This window comes from Bacillus rossius, chromosome 2 (assembly GCF_032445375.1).
Source record: "Bacillus rossius redtenbacheri isolate Brsri chromosome 2, Brsri_v3, whole genome shotgun sequence".
NCBI classification, from domain to species: domain Eukaryota; kingdom Metazoa; phylum Arthropoda; class Insecta; order Phasmatodea; family Bacillidae; genus Bacillus; species Bacillus rossius.
This window is the reverse complement of record NC_086331.1, coordinates 115259299-115278930: the sequence shown is the minus strand read 5'-3', so window position 1 is coordinate 115278930 and position 19632 is coordinate 115259299.

Sequence of the window (19632 nt, the reverse complement as noted above, 5' to 3'; positions counted from 1 at the left end):
GGAGCAGGAAGAATGTTTTAGTGTGAAGTATTATCCAATGCATGTGTGGTGGGAATGTGTGGAGATCGCAGTTAGAGGTCAGCGACGTATGCAGAACGCTAAAGGAAGAAAGTGATCCTGAACGTGCCTGAAGCAGTGCTGTGCAGTGCAAGGCACGGGACGATGCACGCACGCGCTCGGGGTGAGTGGTCTGCGGCGCGCGGCAATGAACGTGAACTTGCGGCACTGTTGCGCGGCGCGGCGCAGGCAACCGGGTTGGCTCGGTCACCCGCGGTCGTAGTGCCACTTCCCGGCGCCAGCATTCAGGGCTCGCGAGGCCTGCCGCTGCGGCTACCGCATGCGCGCGTGTTGGCTCTGCCTGTAGACACACTGCGCGATACTGCCGCTGCAGCTACAGCATGCGCGCGTGTTGGCTCTGCCTGTAGACACACTGCGCGATACTGCCACTGCAGCTACAGCATGTGCGCTTATTGTCTCTGGGCAAGCAGCACGGCCTTTGGGCCTTAGACACACTGCGCGATACTGCTACTGCAGCTACAGCATGTGCGCTTATTGTCTCTGGGGAAGCAGCACGGCCTTTGGGCCTTAGACACACTGCGCGATACTGCTACTGCAGCTACAGCATGTGCGCTTATTGTCTCTGGGCAAGCAGGACGGCCTTTGGGCCTTAGACACACTGCGCGATACTACCACTGCAGCTACAGCATGTGCGCTTATTGTCTCTGGGCAAGCAGGACTGCCTTTGGGCCTTAAGACACACTGCGAGTTTCTGCCGCTGCAGCTACCGCATGTGCGCTTAATATTTCTGGGCAAGCAGCACGGCCTTTGGGCCTTAGACACACTGCGAGTTTCTGCCGCTGCAGCTACAGCATGTGCGCTTATTGTCTCTGGGCAAGCAGCACGGCCTTTGGGCCTTAGACACACTGCGCGATACTGCTACTGCAGCTACAGCATGTGCGCTTATTGTCTCTGGGCAAGCAGGACGGCCTTTGGGCCTTAGACACACTGCGCGATACTGCCACTGCAGCTACAGCATGTGCGCTTATTGTCTCTGGGCAAGCAGGACTGCCTTTGGGCCTTAAGACACACTGCGAGTTTCTGCCGCTGCAGCTACCGCATGTGCGCTTAATATTTCTGGGCAAGCAGCACGGCCTTTGGGCCTTAGACACACTGCGAGTTTCTGCCGCTGCAGCTACAGCATGTGCGCTTATTGTCTCTGGGCAAGCAGCACGGCCTTTGGGCCTTAGACACACTGCGAGTTTCTGCCGCTGCAGCTACGGCATGTGCGCAGGTTGGCTCTGGGCAAGCAGCACGGCCTTTGGGCCTTAGACACACTGCGAGTTTCTGTCGCTGCAGCTACAGCATGCGCGCTTATTGGCTCTGGGCAAGCAGCACGGCCTTTGGGTTTTAGACACACTGCGAGCTTATGCCGCTGCAGCTACGGCATGTGCGCTTATTGTCTCTGGGCAAGCAGCACGGCCTTTGGGCCTTAGACACACTGCGAGTTTCTGTCGCTGCAGCTACAGCATGTGCGCTTATTGTTTCTGGGCAAGCAGCACGGCCTTTGGGCCTTAGACACACTGCGAGTTTCTGTCGCTGCAGCTACAGCATGCGCGCTTATTGACTCTGGGCAAGCAGGACTGCCTTTGGGCCTTAAGACACACTGCGAGTTTCTGCCGCTGCAGCTACCGCATGTGCGCTTAATATTTCTGGGCAAGCAGCACGGCCTTTGGGCCTTAGACACACTGCGAGTTTCTGCCGCTGCAGCTACAGCATGTGCGCTTATTGTCTCTGGGCAAGCAGCACGGCCTTTGGGCCTTAGACACACTGCGAGTTTCTGCCGCTGCAGCTATGGCATGTGCGCAGGTTGGCTCTGGGCAAGCAGCACGGCCTTTGGGCCTTAGACACACTGCGAGTTTCTGTCGCTGCAGCTAAGCATGCCCGCTTATTGGCTCTGGGCAAGCAGCACGGCCTTTGGGTTTTAGACACACTGCGAGCTTATGCCGCTGCAGCTACGGCATGTGCGCTTATTGTCTCTGAGCAAGCAGCACGGCCTTTGGGCCTTAGACACACTGCGAGTTTCTGCCGCTGCAGCTACAGCATGTGCGCTTATTGTTTCTGGGCAAGCAGCACGGCCTTTGGGCCTTAGACACACTGCGAGTTTCTGTCGCTGCAGCTACAGCATGCGCGCTTATTGACTCTGGGCAAGCAGCACGGCCTTTGGGTCTTAGACACACTGCGAGTTTCTGTCGCTGCAGCTACGGCATGTGCGCTTATTGTTTCTGGGCAAGCAGCACGGCCTTTGGGCCTTAGACACACTGCGAGTTTCTGCCGCTGCAGCTACAGCATGTGCGCTTATTGTCTCTGGGCAAGCAGCACGGCCTTTGGGCCTTAGACATACTGCGAGTTTCTGCCGCTGCAGCTACAGCATGTGCGCTTATTGTTTCTGGGCAGGCAGCACGGCCTTTGGGCCTTAGACACACTGCGAGTTTCTGTCGCTGCAGCTACAGCATGCGCGCTTATTGACTCTGGGCAAGCAGCACGGCCTTTGGGTCTTAGACACACTGCGAGCTTCTGCCGCTGCAGCTACGGCATGTGCGCTAATTGTCTCTGAGCAAGCAGCAGGGCCTTGGGTCTGTGTCACACGTCGCTCTTTTGTCGCTGCCGCTACGACAACATGCGCGGGTGTTGTATCAGGAGAACACGTAGAAAACCAAAAAAAAAAAAGTCTTGAAAATACCACTCAGTAAATACATTTAGATGTAGCCAATGCTTGATTTTTTTGATAATAATATGCCTAGTAAAGCTATATACGTTTTATGTATATGCATATTTGTAACAGATACATGCTAAGCATATTATTATGCAAGGCATACTATATATTTTAATCTTTTAAATGTAACATTCACTAGGCTGGAATTTCACTGAATTGGTTTTCTCCGTTTTCTCGTAAGTTTTTCTTGGCAAGACTTTTTTTTTTGTTCTCCGTGTGCTCCAAGATTTTTCTGGCAAAATTTCTTATGGTATGGTCCGTGTGCTTCCGGTTATTTCTGTGTATACAAATGCTTAATGCACTTTTTTTTTTCCAAATGAGACATGTAATTGTATTCAGTGTTTCGTTTAATTGGAGAAAATCCTGTTTCCAATTCAACACTTACACTATTTTTTATCATGTGAAATTTAAAAGAAATAGAATACTTTACTTAGTGGATTACTATGCCTTGAGACAGCTGAGAAACATTATCATGCAAGACGAACTTCCTTCTCCTTGATGTCTAGCGAAGCCATCCTTCTCTTGCGAACGTGAGAGAGCATCCCGCCTCCTACATAAAAAAAAGTTAACTCAACACAACAGGTGGCGCCATATGTTGGCAGGAATATGAACTACTTGCATAAAGTTTCTTGTATGACTTAAATTAACTGTTGCTGCTGAATAGAGCCATTGGAGCCATTTGAACCATGTAGCCTCGTCACCTCGTAGCTTTGTAGCCATGTAGCACCGTATTCTTGTAGCCTTGTAACCTTGTAGCATCGTAGCATCGTAGTATTCTAGCTTCGTAAATTTTTAGCCTCATAGCCGCTTAGTATTATAACCTTGTAACCCTATGGCCTCGTAGCCTTGTAACCGAATGTTATTGTAGCCAGATGTTGCCAAAATACAATTGGATCAGTTGGAGCATTTGGACCAGTTATAAAAATTGAAGCAGTTGGAGAAATGCGACCAGTTGGAGCAATTAGAGCCATTGGAGCAGTTGGATCAATTGGAGTGCTTGAAACATGTGGAACAGTTGGAGCATTTGGAGCAATTAGAGCTACTGTAGCCAATTGAAGCAGTTGGAGCCAAAGACAGTTGGAGCCAAATATAGCTGGAGCTAAAGACTGTTGGGGACAAAGACAGTTGAAGCCATAGACAGCTGGAACTAAAGACTGTTGGATCTAAAGAGTGTTGGAGCCAAAGACAGTTGGAGGCATGGTATCCTACCGTATCTTGTGACTGATCATTGCTTACTGATTGGATTGTATCCTACTGAGTAGAATGTTCGTGCAAACGTACGTTCTGTTCGTTAAATATGCTTCCATTTTGTGATTGTGCTTCCAAATGAGCTTCATTTTTTTAATGTGCTTCCAAATGTAAGTCCTTTTTTAATGTTGTTTTGACTCGTATATTAATGTAAATGGTTCATGTTTTGGCTCTTGTATTAATGTAAATGGTTCTTGTTTTGACTCGTATATTATTCCGATGACTAAGTATAAAACAAGGACTTGACGATGCAAATTTCGGTTTGTTACTGGCTACGAGGGTGTCAGGATAACCTAGTTTAACTCATCTGATACATAAGTCACATAAAATTACATATTCTTAATAACTTGATGGAATCTTTACCATCTTTAACACTGAACTCGATGGAAGTTGTACCAAGGGAACCCTGATGGCAGCGATGACGATGGTGACGCAGATCCCGTTGTCATCGTCAACGACAACTATGCAGAATTCGATGGAATGTGCGCCATCGTCACCGACAACACTAGAGGAGACTTCAACAGGCATGGTTCCGCCAGCGGAAGAATCTTTAATTACTTCAGTGCTGGCCACAGATGAAACTTCGATGAATGATGTTTCTCCAGCAAATGAGAAATGAGACTTGAATGATTGGTGATTCGTCAACTACTAGCGAGCATCGATGTCGTTACTGTGACAAGATTTTCTCCAACAACAGTAATGTTTGACGTCACGAGAAGAGAGTGAGAGAGTGTGTGTGTGTGCTAAGAATCCTCCTCGCAAAATATTTGACTGTGAGAAATGTCATAAGCAGTTTACCAGAAAAGATAATATGGAAACACACTTGAAGACATGTAAAGGACATGCTGCGTTGCAGAAAGTAAAGGTTTCGCAACAACAGCGAATGATTGATTCGCTTAAGAGTACACCGGGAATTAGTACTAAAGCAGTTGCATCAGTATCTGACTTGGGTCTGAAAGGTTCGTATTCATCGACTAGACATCCTTGCAGCTACTGTGATATGTCGTTCGCCTTTTCCCATGATGCATGAACACACGAGAGGATAAATGTACGAAAAATCCTTCTCGTATGAAACTTCGCTGTAATAAATGTCATGTTTGGTTTACTCGTACTGACAGAGATTGCACGCGAAAAAACTGTAATGGTGAAGCACATGTGTCTACTGTAGAACTACGTGCAGACATTTCGACTGCTTGGTTTAGGTTGAGACTCGTGTGTGTACTAGCACATAAACAGTTGTTCTGAAACTGATTTCGATGACGCCTGGATATGAATCTAAACCCAAGACTGTTTGGTGCATTACAATAAAATGATAATGGCTTCCACTTGGCGAAATCAGTATTTCGTGGAAAATTGAAAAATTACTATTATCTAAATATATTTAGTGAGTCAAAACGCATATTTTCTTTTCTTGATGACATCAAGCAAAACATAATCAACCAGCTTACAGATGAAGTAGCAACGTACCGATCTTTAAAATATAACTTGTGGTTGGATGTGTAAATGGCAGGCAAACCATATCCGTTCGAGGGCAAAGTGAAGAAGTGTGCATTTAAGACAGTGAACATCCCATTTACAATTCCGACGATGTGAAGTAGTCTGTTAAACACAGTATCGAGAAACTCTGTCGGGAAGAAAAAAACTATGTATGAAAATTTTCTGGCTGGTCTCTGTCTTCAGTAAACAATTTCGAGATGAGAATTATTCAGTTCAGGCCAATGCAGAACTAATTGATTATTAGGTTGATAACTTTAGCAAGTGTTGCTGTAGCAGTGTAGAATATATATAATGAATTTCATTTATAAAAAAAAGTTTTTGTTTTATTTTTGAACCTGTTACCTTTATGATAAATTGATGTGATATTTAATTAAATTACCTTTTTTTGCATTGACCAAGAATCGAGCTACGGACAGGAATAGATCGAATGAATCAGTAAATTAATAAGTGAATTTTTTGATGATGTTAGGATTTTTTTCGAATTTCTAGCTAAAGAATTACGATTTTCCAAGATGGTGGCAAATATGTCATTATTGGCTTACTGGAGACTGCTAGTAGAGGAATTAAAACCTCTTTTAGGACTTTCAACCATATTTAATGAAATTAATATTTTTTACATGAAATAAATTTTTTATATCGATCAAGTATCGAAACAATGACAGGAACTAACTAATCGAATCAATTATTATATTAATGAGTGAAATTTTATTGAATTTTGGATGTTTTCCCCATTTTCTAGGTTAATCATTAAGAATTTCCAAGATGGCGGCCAAGACAGCCGACAAGATGGTGAACGCCTTGGCAATAAATACTAATGCAATCTAGCAGGTAAACATTAAACCAATATGATGGCAGTGCCCTCTGGCAGACGACATGAGTACTACGTGACATTAGCGCTCCTTGTATCGAGTACTGAAAACATGATGTTGGCAGTGCACTCTGGCAGACTATGTGTGTACAATGTGACACTATTGCTCCTGATAGCAAATACTGGAGTTAAAGATGGCTGCCTCCAGCAGATGAAAACAAGATGGCGACTATGATGTCATAATTCAAGGTAGCGGCCTCCAGAAGACAAAAACAAGATTAATGCTGTGATGTCATAATCGAAGATGGCATTTTCAACAGACGAAAACATGATTGTGGCTGTGATGTTATAATCCAAGATTGCGGCCTCCAGCAGACGAAAACATGATTGTGGTGTGCTGTCATAAGCCAAGATGGTGGCCAAGATGACCGACCAGATGACAGATGCCGTGGTATACTAATGCACTTCCTAATTATATTCGAATTAATATACTTATTGTTAATCTGAATATGCCTGTACACTCTAGTGAGTAAAAATTAAACCAATATGGCTGCAGTGCACTCGCAGACGATGTGTGTACTACATGACACTAGCGCTCTTTGTATCGAGTACTGAAAACAAGATGGTGGCAGTGCACTTTGGCAGACGATGTGTGTACTACATGACACTAGTGCTCCTGGTAGCAAGTACTGAAAATATAGAAGGTTGGCTCCATCAGTTGAAGACAATATGTTGGACGTGATGTCATACTAGCTACTGTTATATATGCATTAGTATAGTGGTGGGAGGTCAGTCTGCTATTAGCCACCGTGGAGGAAGAATCCATTGCCCTTTTTCGCTCCTACCAGGTTCGAACCGAGCTCCATGATGTAAACGCATTTATTTTAATTAAAATCGTATTTTAATAATTTTTTTATAAATTTTAATTTTGTTTCATTTTTCTAGCTTAATAGTTACGGATTTTTAATATGGCTGCCATAATGGCAATTATCAACGGTTTTATTATAATTAAAAATGGTGGAATGATATTTAATAACTTGTATTTATATAATAATTTTTAAATTTTAAATTTTTCAAAAATGTTCTGATAAAATTACGGATTTTCAAGATGGTGACTGGAACGATAATTGTAACGGTTAAGTCACAATTCTAAATGGTAGTAATGACATTCTAATGGTCGAGGTCGTGACCTCGGCAGCTTAAGGCAGCTTGTTTTTAGGAGTCTTAATCCACTTTTAGGAATTTTTAAGCCTGTGACATTTTTGAGGACTAAAACGGGAATTTTTCCCTCGAAATGAGAATTTTTTTTTTCTGATTTTTTTTTTTTTTTTTTTTTTAGAATTTTTGGGCGAATTTGGCAATTTTGCACATTTTGAAGTTCAAAGTCAAAGGTAAATCTCAAGGTCATCCAAGATGGCCACCTTGACTTCACAATCCAAGATGGGGGACACCGGCTCCGGCTCCACACTCCGACTTCAGTCCTCGGACCTACATTTGTATACTACTTATGATGTAAAATTCTACGATAAACTTACATGTTATTGTGTTGGCTAAAAACAACTGTTAAGCATTAGTACAAAAGAAGTAAATTGACTACCTCAGACTAAACAAGAAAAGTGTTTGTGGACACACTCAATTCTCGAGAGAGAGAGAGAGAGAGAGAGAGAGAGAGAGGCTGAGAAAGGGGGGGGGGATGACTAAATGGCCAAATACAATACAGGTTATTGCTATAATTTTTTGGTTTTTGATGGAAAGAAAAATATTTAATTATTATTTGCATCGGACAACTTCCTAAAAGGAATGGTTACCACTCTCCTCAGTATTAGTATTTTTACTATACTTTATGTTTTCAGTTGTTTTGTCTCATAAATGATAAACTTTATATAACTAAACTCAAATAATAGGTTATTTCACTTTAAACTCTCAGAACAGCAATTTTCCTTGTAATAAACAGTTCCAACCGTGTGAAATGTTACTCGCTACTGTTTCATCAATACTTAAACGTCCACGATCTCTTATGTGAATTATATTATTTATATTCTTACATACAATTATTATAAAAAAATATTTATGTTTATATGTACAACTTGAGGGTTGTGGTGCATGAAAATATTGCTAAGGCTGCAAAAGTACATTGCAAAAAATTCTTTTCACGAAAAATAAATAAAATTTTGAATACGCATTAAATCCTAAAAAAAGGAGAATATTTATTTTATCTGCATTTAAATATTTCTTTTAAAATATTTTTCAATTAAGAGTATGTCATAAAAATTTAGCATAACTAAATTATTTATACTCATAAAAACATTAAATACACCAAATACATGAACAACAGTCTCATAATGAAGTTCCTAAACTATTATTTAGCGGAATTGTACAACCCTATGAACACAGTAGGAATGATAAACTGAAAGTCATAAGTAGTATATAATAGGGCATCCGGGCCCAGGGTTCAGGGTGTGGAGCCGAGAGCCGATCCACATCTCTGACGTCACGTCCATCTCTGGCGTCACGGCGGCCATCTTGGATGAGCGTAACGGGACACAGCGTAACGGGACAAGTAGGACATTGACCTTTGACCCTCAAAATTCGACATAATTGGGCAAAAATTGCCCAAAATTCCTCAAAATCCGCCAAAATTTCAATTTTTGTGGAAAACAATTCCGCCAAAAAATCTCAAAAATTTTGATAAAATTAAAATTCCCGTTTTCGAGGGAAAAATTTCCCGTTTAGAGGGAAAATTTCCCGTTTTAGTCCATAAAAAATCCCAGCGGCTTAAAATTCCTAAAACTGGCTTAAGCATCCATGTCTACAGCCTCCGATAAGCCATTTCTAGGAATAAGGATACCATGACCGCCATTTTGAATTATGACGTCACCGTTGCAAATTTCCTTTACGGTCGCCATCTTTAACTTTTTTATTTATTATCAGATTTTAATGAAAAAAATTTAAAATTTATAAAAAAAATCACTTAATAAATTTTTAATAAAAATATTTAAAAAACAAACATTTACGACACGGAGCTCGGAGTCCTCGGTTCAAATCAAACGAGTGCAAAAAAATTAAAATGACGACCGATCCTTCCCCCGCGGTGGCTGCTGGCATACGGACTCCCACCACTTTTTTTCAAAGCATATATATCGTCACCTAGTATGACGTCATGTCCGCCATCTTGAAAATCCGTAATTTCAATGCTAGAAATGCGGGAAAAATTTCTAAATTCGTTAAATAAATTGGCAATAAATATACTGATTGATGCGATCGATTCCCGTCCTTGGTTTGATCCCTAGACGATGTAAAACATTTGATTTTATGTAAAAAATAATAATTTTAATAAATAATGATCAAAGTCCTAAAAGAAGCATAGTTTCCAAATCAACCATCATCCTATAAGACAGTACGACCGTCATCTTAGATATTTGTATTTATCATCCAATTTTAATGAAAAAATTTAAATTTCATTAAATAATTCACTCATTAATTAACATATTGATTCGATCGATTCCAGTCCTTCGTACGATCTAGCACGATACAAAAAAATTAAATATAATATCAATTTAACATAATAGTAACAGGTTCGAGGAATTAAACACCACAAGTTCTTTTACAAACATAATATTCATTACATAATTTCTATTCTACTACAGGATCATTTGCGAAAGACAGCAATCTTATAATCATTTAGTACCGCAGCGGTGTGAAATGACTAATTCTTAGCTCCAATCGGTTTATACTAGACATAGTCCAGCCAGAACCTTTACAGACATAGTCCACCTCTTCTTGACAGAGTTTCTGGATACCGTTTTTAACAGTTTGCTTCACATCGTTAGAACTGTAAATTACTGCAGCCGATGTCTTGAATGCATACTTCTTCACTTTGTCATCGAACGGACATGGCTTTCCATATATACAGTCCAGCCACAAGTTATATTTCAGAGGTCCGTTTGTTGCTACATCATCAGTAAGCTGATTGATTATCTTCTGTCTGATATCGTCAAGAAAATTACAAATGTCTTTCGTCTCACTAAACGTATTTAGATAATAGTAGTCTTTCAACGTTCCACGAAATGCAGACTGCGCCAAGTAGAAGCCATTATCGTTCACTTGTAATGCTCCGAACACAATCTTAGGTTTAGTTCCATGTTCAGACGTCATAACAATCGGTTGCTGGGCATCTGTTTTTTTGGTTGTACGCTTTCGTGTCTCCAATCTAAAGCGAGGAGTCGAAATGTCGGCAGGTAGTTCAGCAGTAGGAGCACAGACTCCACCTTTACATTTTTTCGCATGATTTCGCAAACTGTCAATTCGAGTAAACCATTTAAGGCACTCATCACAGCGAAACTTCATGCGAGAAGGATTCTTCGTGCATTTTCTCCGCTCATGTCTTCGTGCATCATGGGAATATGCGAACGACGTATCACAGTAGCTGCAAGGATACCGTGGTGATGAAGACGATCCTTTCAGACCTGATCCAGATACAGGCGTTGCAACAGTAGTACCATTTCCAGGCATACTCTTATGCACATCGATGCATCGTTGTTGCGCCGAAACCTTTACTTTCTGCCGCACAGCAGGACCTTTGCATGCCTTCATGTGCGTTTTCATATTATATTTTCTGGCAAACTGCTTATGACATACCTCACAAACAAACATTTTACGATATAGGTTCTTGGCACATTCGCTCCTCTCGTGTCGTCGAGCATTGCTGTTGTTTGAGAAAATCTTGTCTCAGTAACAGCACCGATGTTCGTTGTTTGTTGTCGAATCACCATCCATTGAAGTCACCATCGAGGGCGAAACAGCGTTCGTCGAGGTTTCCTGTACAGTCAGCACTATCGGCATTAAAGTCTCTTCTGCTGGTGGTATCATGTCTGATGAAGTTTCCTCCTGTGTTGTCGTCGTCGTTGCCAACGGGATCTGCTCCTTCTCCGTCGTAGCTGTCGTCAAGGTTCCCGTAGACGATGGTACAACCTCCATCGAGTTCGTCGTTAAAGTCGGTAAAGATGCCATCGAGTTCGCAAGAACAGGTAATTAATTACGTGACTAATGCACCAGAAGAAACAAACTAGGTGATCCTTACACCGTCGACGACAGTAACAAACTGAGCGACCTGCTGTCTAGGACTCACTTATATACATGCTCCGAATGGAATAATACGCTAGTCAAATCAAGATCAATTTACTATAATACTAGAGTCAAAACAACATTAAAAATAGAAGGACCATCAACGAAAAGGCAGCACATTTGGAAGCACCGACAACGAAAAGGCAGCACATTTGGAAGCACCGACAACGAAAAGGCAGCACATTTGGAAGCACCGACAACGAAAAGGCAGCACATTTGGAAGCACCGACAACGAAAAGGCAGCACATTCTGGAAGCACCGACAACGTAATGGCAGCACATTTGGAAGCACCGACAATGTAAAGGCAGCACATTTGGAAGCACAATAAAAAGGCAGCACATTTGGAAGCACCGCCAACGAAAAGGCAGCACCATCGACGAAAAGGAAGCACATTTGGAAGCACAAGTTACGAGAACTAAGTCTTAGTTAGAAATCAGAATACAAGAAATAAAAACATTAAATTTTTATAATTCAAATTATTTATTTTATTTCTTTACATTATAAAAATGCAAGTAAAATAAGCCATTATTGTATGTAGCCAGCTTTCCTCAGTTCTTTGAGTATGAAGGATATTTCTTTGATGCACGAATAGTTTCCTGCACAAAGCGAGCCATGTAGAAGTCTTAGCCGGTCAACCAATATGTTTGGATCTTTCCATGATGTGTAATCAATCTCTTCTACCACCATATTACTTGCTTGTTTATTATAAATATTATGATCTCTGGTGTATTCCGTTTTAACACCAACCTCAGGGTAACTTTCATTATCGAGATGGTGATCATCACAAGCTTGATCAGATTTATTTAATATATCACGACGTTTCCATCGTTTCGGTCTCAGGCCACCGACACAGTCTTCGATCTTGCCTGCTTTAGCTGCTTTATCACAGTCTATGCCTTTGTCAACAGCCTCAGAGTCGCTGTAGCAATCACCGTAGAAGGCATCATCTTCACCCAGATTACCATAAGAATTCGAAACCGATGATGTCGAAGTGTCTTCATCGTCTTCATGCTTCCTTTTTAGGAGTCCATAATTTTTACAGAGTAGGAAAGATTTACTTGAATTCGGCTGGAATGTATTCTCACATTTCACGTTAATAATTCTTCCATTGTCTTCATTCTTCCATAAATCATCATCGTCCTTCAATTTAAGTTTTTTGTCGAGAACATTATCTCTCCCAAGACAAGGAAAATTATTGTTGTAATGCAAATCGCTCTTCCTTAGCCTAGTAGAGCCATCGTTGTCCTCTAGCTTGTACGCAGGTTTGGCGTTACAAGTTCTGTCATGTCTTTTTAAGCTCACTCCGCGTAAACGACTTGCTACATCTAACACAACTTATCATATTACGTAGTGGATTTTTAACACAGTCATTCTTCTCGTGTTGTCTTCCATTCTTTCTCAAGATAAATTCTTTGCTGCAAAACTTACACCTGTGTCCTTTCAATACAGAAACAGACACCGAATCAGGATTCATATTAGTTACTGAGACTATTGTCAGATGCAAACTGAGTGAATTAAATTAGATACATTACTTAAATAGAATTTTTTAAATATTTCATTAGCAAGAATTAAGTTACCTCATACAAAAGAAATTGTTACATGTGGTTTCGATTATTAGCATGAGATGTCACAACGTGTTGTATTGAGTCATAATTTATTTAGTTCTTTTATGTGGTATGCGGGATGCTCACTAACGTTCGCAAAACAAGGATGGCTTCGCTAGACATCAAGGAGAAGGAAGTTCGTCTTGCATGTTGGTGCTCCACAGATGTCTCATGGCATATTATTAATTTGACTGAGTAATGATATTTTTTAATTCCACCTAATAAAAATATTGCAAGTTTTGATTTAGTAGCAGAAATTATCGAATTAAATGTAACTCCAAATAAAATGACATGTCTCATTAGACAAAAAAATCCATGCAGAGAGCAGTTTCTCAGAATAGTCAGAAGCATTTGAAGAAACCACAGGAATGATTGCAAGAACACGGGAAAAACCATCAAAATATTGACAAGAATAATCAGGAGTACACGGAGAAAACAATCATAATATTGGCAAGAATAATCAGGAGCACACGGAGAAAACCATCATAATATTGACAAGAATAATCAGGAGCTCACAGAGAAAACCACCATAATATTGACCAGATTAATCAGAAGCACTCGGAGAAAACCACCTCATGTTTTCTTTGATATCATAAAATTACATGAAAAAATATTTAAAAATAAAAATAAATTAATAAAAAAATTAAAATAAAATAAAAAAGTACATAAACAGATTCTGCTAGCTTGTAAACTTATCATTGTTGAGCAAAGATAGAGTTCTTGTACAAGCCAGAATTTTATGTTGCAACGCCTGTATCTGGATCAGGTCTGAAAGGATCGTCTTCATCACCACGGTATCTTGCAGCTACTGTGATACGTCGTTCGCATTTTCCCATGATGCACGAAGACATGAGCGGAGAAAATGCACGAAGAATCCTTCTCGCATGAAGTTTCGCTGTGATGAGTGCCTTAAATGGTTTACTCGAATTGACAGTTTGCGAAATCATGCGAAAAAATGTAAAGGTGGAGTCTGTGCTCCTACTGCTGAACTACCTGCCGACATTTCGACTCCTCGCTTTAGATTGGAGACACGAAAGCGTACAACCAAAAAAACAGATGCCCAGCAACCGATTGTTATGACGTCTGAACATGGAACTAAACCTAAGACTGTGTTCGGAGCATTACAAGTGAACGATAATGGCTTCTACTTGGCGCAGTCTGCATTTCGTGGAACGTTGAAAGACTACTATTATCTAAATACGTTTAGTGAGACGAAAGACATTTATAATTGTCTTGACGATATCAGACAGAAGATAATCAATCAGCTTACTGATGATGTAGCAACAAACGGACCTCTGAAATATAACTTGTGGTTGGACTGTATATATGGAAAGCCATATCCGTTCGATGACAAAGTGAAGAAGTGTGCATTCAAGACATCGGCTGCAGTAATTTACAGTTCTAACGATGTGAAGCAAACTGTTAAAAACGGTATCCAGAAACTCTGTCAAGAAGAGGTGAACAATGTCTGTAAAGGTTCTGGCTGGACTCTGTCTAGTATAAACCGATTGGAGCTAAGAATTAGTCATTTCACGCCGCTGCGGAACTAAATGATTATAAGATTGCTGGCTTTCGCAAATGATCCTGTAGTAGAATAGAAATTATGTAATAAATATTATGTTTGTAAAAGAACTTGTGGTGTTTAATTCCTCGAACCTGTTACTATTATGTTAAATTGATATTATATTTAATTTTTTTGTATCGTGCTAGATCGTACGAAGGACTGGAATCGATCGAATCAATATGTTAATTAATGAGTGAATTATTTAATGAAATTTAAATTTTTTTCATTAAAATTGGATGATAAATACAAATATCTAAGATGACGGTCGTACTGTCTTATAGGATGATGGTTGATTTGGAAACTATGCTTCTTTTAGGACTTTGATCATTATTTATTAAAATTATTATTTTTTACATAAAATCAAATGTTTTACATCGTCTAGGGATCAAACCAAGGAGTTGAATCGATCGCATCAATCAGTATATTTATTGCCAATTTATTTAATGAATTTAGAAATTTTTCCCGCATTTCTAGCATTGAAATTACGGATTTTCAAGATGGCGGACATGACGTCATACTAGGTGACGATATATATGCTTTGAAAAAAAGTGGTGGGAGTCAGTATGCCAGCAGCCACCGCGGGGGAAGGATCGGTCGTCATTTTAATTTTTTTGCACTCGTTTGATTTGAACCGAGGACTCCGAGCTCCGTGTCGTAAATGTTTGTTTTTTAAATATTTTTATTAAAAATTTATTAAGTGATTTTTTTTATAAATTTTAATTTTTTTTTCATTAAAATCGGATAATAAATAAAAAAGTTAAAGATGGCGACCGTAACGGAAATTTGCAACGGTGACGTCATAATTCAAAATGGCGGTCATGGTATCCTTATTCCTAGAAATGGCTTATCGGAGGCTGTAGACATGGATGCTTAAGCCAGTTTTAGGAATTTTCAGCCGCTGGGATTTTTTATGGACTAAAACGGGAAATTTTCCCTCTAAACGGGAAATTTTTCCCTCGAAAACGGGAATTTTAATTTTATCAAAATTTTTGAGATTTTTTGGCGGAATTGTTTTCCACAAAAATTGAAATTTTGGCGGATTTTGAGGAATTTTGGGCAATTTTTGCCCAATTATGTCGAATTTTGAGGGTCAAAGGTCAATGTCCTACTTGTCCCGTTACGCTGTGTCCCGTTACGCTCATCCAAGATGGCCGCCGTGACGCCAGAGATGGACGTGACGTCAGAGATGTGGATCGGCTCTCGGCTCCACACGCTGAACCCTGGGCCGGATGCCCTATTATATACTACTGTCATAATATATGGAAGCATTACACATAAAATTAGCTAGGATTTCTAGGATGGTATGAATATCATCCCAAGCTACAAAACAGAAGATTGGTACAGATATGTTTAAACACTAGAGAAGGTATAAAAATATACGCAAGTATTGACAATCGTTTGAAAAATAACGTGATAAACTATTTAACGTATTATGCATTACAATTGATTCTCTTTATTTATTTATTTTTTCGGAAATTTATATGATGCGCGACACCCATTCTTTAAAATTTTTTCCCCCGTGAATTTGTGGTTTACTGTTTTTTATAATGACATTATTTTATCTCATTATAATGAAAAACCAACAAATCAACTGAAAACTGCGTTATGAAACCGGAAGAAAAAGACTGTAATGAACTGCTGTGAGCAGGAGTGAGGTTATGTAAGGTTCTGGTTCAAGAAACAAGTAGGCGGAGAGAGAGCGAGCCATGACTGTGACCTTGCCCTCGCCCACCAACTCGGAGGCCAAGTAAATGTGCTTCCTAGTTTTGCCAAGATGTTGGCCATACTGGCTTCGCCGTGACCTTTGAAATATTTCAACTGTTTATAGGAGTTTAAGACAACTTTAATTTTCTAAAAACCGAAGAAATGTGGAACAAGTTAGAGTATTTATTTTCAAATGACTTGAAAGCGTCAAGGTGAAAATGTGAAGCGTCACTACAAACCAAACGTTGGATTTTTTCAAGGGATGTCTTTGACAGTTAAATTAAATTTTTATATATAATAATACATAAACAATACGTATATAAGTCGACTAACCAAAAATATTAATTCAAATAAGAATAACAATTTAATTTTGATTAAAACTATCAAAGTTTTATCTTAATATCTAATTATATTTGTTACAAAATTATATGTATTTTTTTTATAAAAGAGCATAAATATATCTATGTAGAACATAGCATTTTCTTCCGAAGAAAAAAATGTTTATGAGATCACCTGCCTGTTTGTGTGTAGATATGTGTATATGTATGCACGTTTGTGTGTGTTCCTCATAACCTTCGCTTCCACTTTAACTACGTAGAATACATTTTTATATCTATAAAAGTTTAAGCTTTTGGATTCGATCTGTATACATTTTGTCATACTTTATTTCCACTTAACTTAGGCCTTGATGACAAATTCTGCTGTATCTTGCAAAATATACACCGTATTAAAATTTTACAAGAAAACAATTTATTTTATGATTGAGATCAAATCATTAAATGTTTGTATAGGATTCGAATCATTTCTACTTTTATAAAAAAACTAGCTAATGTCTGGCATGCCTTTTTTAAAAATTTTTTGAAGTAGGTACACATATAAGTAGTTAGGTTTGGTTCCGACTGGCCCAGGAGTACGAGTAGGGATGAAGAATGGGGTCCGCCATCTTGGGTTGTAACGTCACGGGACAATCTTGGATGACCTTAACCTTTTACCTTGACCTTAAAATTCTAAATTTGTTAGAAATAACTCAAAATTTGCCAAAATTTGCCAAACTCCGCCAAAATGAACTTTTTTTTAAAAGATTCAATCAAAAATCACAAAAAAATTCGAAAAAATTAACCTTTTTCGAGAGAACCATTTCCCGTTTTAGTCCTCAAAAATGCCAAAAGCTTGAAATGTCCATAAAGCAGCTTAAAATCCCCATGAGCAAGCCACCCTAAGCCACCGCTGAGATTATGACCTTGACAAATAGGATGTCATGGCCGTCATTTTGAATTTTTACGTAACCGTTGCAATCATCTTTACGGCCGTTTTATTTCCGTATTTTTTATGCTATAAAATCGGGGGAAAATTTGAAATTAATAAATAATTTATATAATCATATTTTAATAAAAAATTTACCATTTTAAAATTCTGACCTCAAAACGATCATATTGAAAATCCGTAATCACTATCCAAAAAAACAAGAAAAATTTTAAATTTAATAAAAATAATTTAAATATATTTGCTAAAAATTTTTAATTATAAAACACACTTACGTCATGGAAACTTAGGTTATAACTCAGTGAGAGCAAAAAAACAAATGGCGACCGATCCTTCCTCCACGGAAGCCACCGACAGACTGACTTCCCACCACTAATGCCAAGGTAGATATTACGCCAGTTAGTATGATGTCACGTCAGCCATCTTGTTTTCGTCTGCTGGAGTCCACCATCTTGGATCGGACATATTGTTTTCGGCTGCTAGATGGCGCTAGCATTGTACATGAACTGTTTGGAAAGTGTTTCATGCATCAATAAAAAAAATAGTATTCCATGTTAGGCAACGTGACAACGTATTTATTTCGTCGTGAATCTTGTAAATAGTTGTTTTTCGTGAAGTGAATGATTAATAAACTCCACAGGAAACAGAATTAAAAAAAAAAGTTTAACCTTTAGTTATTCTTATGAAACTTATCAAACTAAAAACGGAAATATATCGCGGCAATTATAATTTTAGTAAGTGTTTTTTTTATGAATTTTGGAATTTTTCTCGAATATCTAGGTCAATAAATACGAATTTTAAAGATGGCATCCCAATTTCAAGTTTGCGAATACCGCGAGAGATAACTATCTGTTAATAAATAATAGTGCACTCTAGTGGCTAAGAATTAAACTAATATGACGGCAACACACTCTAGCAGACGACATGTGTATTACGTGACACTAGCGCTCCTTGTATCGATTACTGAAAACAATATGGCGGTAATGTCCTCTAGCAGGCGATGTGTGTTAACTAGCGCTCCTGCTAGCGAGTACTGAAAACAAGATGTTCACCTGGGTCAAGGTCAAATGTCTAGGTCAAGGTCAAATGACAATGTCCAAGGTCAAGGTCAAATGACAATGTCCAAGGTCAAGGTAAAATGTCAAGGTCAAGGTAAAATGTCAAGGTAAAAGTCCAAGGTCATGGTTAAAGGTCCAGTAGACCATAATTAAATCAACATGGAGGTATCGCACTCTAGCAGACGAAAACAAGATGGCGGCCTCCAGCAGACAAAAACAAGATGGTGGACGTGCCGTCATACTAGCTGACGAGATATGTACCTTGGCATAAGTTGTGGGAGGTCAGTCTGTCGGAGGCATCCATGGAGGAAGTGTTTTAATTTTTGCCCTCGTTGGGTTCGAACCAAGGATGTGAGTGCGATTTTAAATAATATTTTTTAAATTTTGGTTAATTAAATTTTCTTTCAAAATTCTTTTTAAATTTTCCCCGATATTCTAGCATAAAAAATACGGATTTTCAAGATGGCGGCCATAACGAAATTGCAACTTTTCTATAATCCAATATGGTGGCCACAACGAAACGCGCAACGATTATGTCATACACATCCAAGATGGTGGGCGTAACGAAATTTGCAACATTTTTGGATCAAAGATTGCGACCGTAAGGATATGTGCAACAGTATTTTTAAATTTTTTTATTAAAATTGTGTTAATTAAATTTGTTTCCCTATTTTCTAGCATAACAACTACGGATTTTCAAGATGGCATCCGTAACGAAAATTGCAACATTAGTGAGTGGGGCATTCGATGACGGAAGTTTCGAGAAAACAAAATGGCGCTGGGTTCAAGATCAAGATGGCCGCCGTGACGTCAGGTCGCGAACCACAGCTCCAGCTCCACAGCCAGAATCCAGTTCCTGGAGGATCATTTACATACCACTCAGGACGTTCGGGTAAGGTAGGGAATAAGCACCGTAAACTAAATGTATTCCAGAACTTGTCCACACTGAATCCCAGTAAGGAAAAATATCGGCAACGGTTTTTAATAAA